Source organism: Myotis lucifugus, unplaced genomic scaffold (assembly GCF_000147115.1).
Source record: "Myotis lucifugus unplaced genomic scaffold, Myoluc2.0 scaffold_477, whole genome shotgun sequence".
NCBI classification, from domain to species: Eukaryota; Metazoa; Chordata; class Mammalia; order Chiroptera; family Vespertilionidae; genus Myotis; species Myotis lucifugus.
The window spans coordinates 654,299-658,265 of NW_005871525.1; the positions used below are offsets into that span (position 1 = coordinate 654,299).

General features: G+C 46.9%; 1 protein-coding gene and 1 pseudogene across 3 annotated transcripts in view; both read left to right on the forward strand.

Annotated features, from left to right (window-relative positions):
- The window catches only part of BTBD9 (BTB domain containing 9), a 428,978-nt gene that overhangs the window by 403,319 nt on the left and 21,692 nt on the right, over nucleotides 1–3,967 (forward strand). The gene's annotated exons all lie outside the window — the stretch shown is intronic.
- Nucleotides 3,166–3,260, forward strand: LOC111823355 (annotated as a pseudogene).

Genomic DNA, 3,967 nt, shown 5'->3' on the forward strand with positions numbered 1-3,967 from the left:
TTACTTCCCCCCCACGTCCCACCCACCCCCACACACACACACTTCATCAGCTATCCAGCTGCTAGTCTTTCTTTTTTCTTTCCTGCTAGTCTTTCCTAGTAGGGAGAGAGATGTGCCAACATTTTCTTAGCCAGCCCGCAGGGATGGGCATTTAGGTCATTTCTATTCTCTTGTCCACACCGTGCCGCCAGGCTGTCCTATGCTGCTGTCCCGGTGCCGGCGGGGCCAGCATAGAGCAGACCGCAAGCAGCGATGGAGGAGGAGTTGCGCCAGGCCTGTGGACATTTCAAACGCTGCTGGTTGCGGATGTGTCAGTTTGCACTTCTTGCCGGTGTGAGCGTGCCCTGGACTCTACTTGTCCAGCCCAGCATGCGATCAGACTCAGATTGGGGGGCAGACACGTTCATTTGTTTCAGACCTGTCTTTTGCTCTATACCTTCATGTTTCTAAACAACATGCTTATTCTGTTTCTTAATTCTGTTATCAAAATTATCTGTTGTCTTCCTACTTTGGAAGTGGTTTAGGCCTTCTTACCCTTCCCCCCACCTCCTCTCCCCCCGTCCCTCTCCAGTTACTGCTTTTCTTTGTATATCATTTATGGTCGCCACTAGCATGACGATGTAACTGTTGTTCAGAGCTGTCCATGTAACGTGTTATGATCACCTTTTTTCATTCGTCTGTTTTTCCTGGAGTTAAAAATTACTTTATATTTTACACATTTCATTAATTTTCTATGACCACTAACTCTTCCCCCTAACTTTTGAAGAGGGATACAAATTCCCTCAACCTGCTCTAACGTCTCTGTTAAGTCAGTGTGGTTTTTTTCCTGAGAAGGTCCCCTGGGAGCCCCACCTTCCCTCTCCCTCTGGTTGCCCCCATCATCTGGGCATTCCCAGGCCCCTGTTCCTGTTTCCTGGATTCCACGACTTTCTTTGCCTTCCTTTAACATTTTGTTTGGTGGAGTTCATTTTCCATTAGTTTCTTGTGAATGCACTGGAAGTAAATTTTTGAGATTGATGCCTAAGTGAAAGTTTCTTTGTTCTATCCTAATACTTGACGATAGTTTGGCTGGAAACAGTCCTCTGGCTGGGAACTAAGTTCTCTCTCAGCGTTTGGACTGAAGGGCTCCCTTACCCTCCAGCTCCCATGTTGCTGTTCAAGCAGCTCATTGGTCTGGCCCCCACCTCTTCCTGTTGCCCTGCTTCCCTCCAGAGCTTTTAGATCCTCTGGTGTCTCGGGAACATGCTGGGGCCGGTGTTTTCTCATGGACTGTGGTGGCCTCTTTAACTTGGACACTCAAGTCCTCAGGCCTGGGAAGGTGTCTCCTGCTACTTGGGCGATTTTCTAGCTCACTTCTCCACTCGCTCTGGAACAGCTCACTGGGTAGTGGACCTCTTAGTTTGATTCTCTCCTTCTCTTACCCTTTTTTCTCTCTTCCTCTTATCCTTTTTCTTCTATTTTCTACTTCTGTCATTTTATTTGACATTCTGAAAAATTTCCTCAACTTAAGTTTCTATTTTGTTGAGTTATATATTTCAACTCAGTTTAATTTATGAGAGCATTTCCTTGTTCTCCAAATATTCCTTTTCATAGTATTTTATTCTATTTCAAACATGTAATAATACTTTCTCTTACCTTTCTAGAGGGATTATAGGTTTTTTTCTGAAGTTTTATTCTGCTTGCTGAATTATATCTATATCCTCTGAGTTATTTTTCTTTTCTGTTTGCTTTTGGTCTCTATCTTTCATGTTAGAGTCTTTGATCCTTGGCTGGCTGTTTCCTTGTAAAAGTTAGGCATTGAGAAAGCTGTCTGGGAGCATCTGCATGTGGCTGTCTGGTGGGTCTCACTAAAGGCCAGCAGAGGGGATTGGGTGTTCCCTGGAGACCCTGCCCCCATTCAGACCCAACCCAGGAGCCCTCTCCCAGTTTGGTGTGGCCTTTCGTCCTTTTGTGTTGGTCTTAGCCATTTGTCCCTGTGCCAGAGGGGACTTCCTTAATACATTACCCAAAGCGATGCTCCCCGCTCTGTCTACTTAACTGCTTGTTTCCCCCATGGCCCTTCTTTAACTCGGATCAAATTGTTTGTCTCTCTCTTCCACTAGAATGGAAGCTTCTTGAGGGCAGAGTCTAAAACAAGGCCTGTTCCAGGGAAAGCACTTGATAAATATTTATGGGGAGAAGCATGGAGGGACAGAGAGAAGGAAAGTAGATCAGTATCTTGAGGTCTTTCCTCTTGCGCTGGTCAGTCTCCTGCCTGGGGGTTAGGCCTGAGTGCCCAGAAGTCTCCTTCTGGGGTACTCACTTCCATGTGACCCCTTCCTCTTAGCCCCTGCAGAACCCCACTTTCTATGCCCAACACCCCCAGGGTCCAGACCCTCTATGTTCAAGGACTCCAGAGTGAAATCCCTGTCTCCTGCCAAGATGGAGGGGGCCCGTCCCCACTGTTTAGGGAGGAGGACAGGAGAGTTGGGGTGGGGGGGGTCCACCTGCTCCTTTACCTGCTTTCAACTAGTGCTCTTGGTTCAGCCCCTACACACGTCACCATCAGAGGCACTGGTGACTCAAGCACATGAGCCTTTTTAGGCTTCTGCAGGGTGAGTCCGCCTGCTTCCTAGTGTCTTCGATCTGAGGTGTTGACACAGAGATGGTAACATCTCCTTAATCCTTCTCTGTTTTGTGCTTGTGTGTGTGTGTGTGTGTGTGTGTGTGTGTGAGAGAGAGAGAGAGAGAGAGAGAGAGAGAGAGATAATACACATATTAAATATGAAACCTTTATTAAATTCCCAAGCTGTGTTTTTAGTGGAGGAAGCAAAGATTAACCCAGGGCAGTGGTCGGCAAACTGCGGCTCGTGAGCCACATGCGGCTCTTTGGCCCCTTGAGTGTGGCTCTTCCACAAAATACCGACTTCTGCACATGGGCCACGAAGTTTTCAATCGCACTGTATGTGCACGCCCACATGTGGTATTTTGTGGAAGAGCCACACTCAAGGGGCCAAAGAGCCACATGTGGCTCGCGAGCCACAGTTTGCCAACCACTGGTCTAGGTCAAATCAGGAGACATTTGAACAGACACAGTAATTTGAACTGAGAAAGTTTAATATAAATAATTTTTAATTTTAGCAGATTCGTATAGTAAGTAGTAGAAAAATCTAAAGACCATAGGGTTGAGTGCTCACTATACTAAAATTGGAACAATATAAAGATTAGTATGGCCCCTATGCAAGGATGACACCTAAATTTGTGAAGTGTCCCGTATTACGTTGTTAATAAAAGGAATATAGGGTTGAAATAGGATACCCAAAGAAAGGCTCTACTCCCACCACCACTAGGGCCTAGATCAGTGATGGCGAACCTATGACACGGGTGTCAGAGGTGACACGCGAACTCATTTTTTGGGTTGATTTTTCTTTGTTAAATGGCATTTAAATATATAAAATAAATATCAAAAATATAAGTCTTAAGAACCAAGATGGCGGCATAGGTAAACACCGGAGTTTGCTGCCTCGAACAACCACTTCAAAAATACAACTAAAAGACGGAAAGGACATCATCCAGAACCACAGGAAGGCTGGCTGAGTGGAAATTCTACAACTAGAAGGAAAAAGAAAAGCATACCGAGACTCAGAGGAGGTGCAGTGCGCAAGTAAAATACTAAGGTGCGGAGTGCATGCAGAGCGGGATGGCGGCTAAGGGCGCGGTTGTCGTTTTTTAATCGGGAGGGAGTCTCAGGCTCTGAGCTCCAGTTCCGGGCAAGTCTCTAGGGACCCAGACTCATACGGGAGAAGCGGGACTGTCTGGCATCTGTCGGAACCCGAAGGCAGCTTTCTCTCCGAGGGGCTTGCAGCGATTACTGGGACACTGAGAAGCAGAGTCTCTGAGGGCAGGACTGGAAGCAGCCATAACTGCTAGCTCGCCTGTTGATCCTGTGGACTGTCCCGTCCAGCCTGCAGGGAGGCTTTGCTGGATA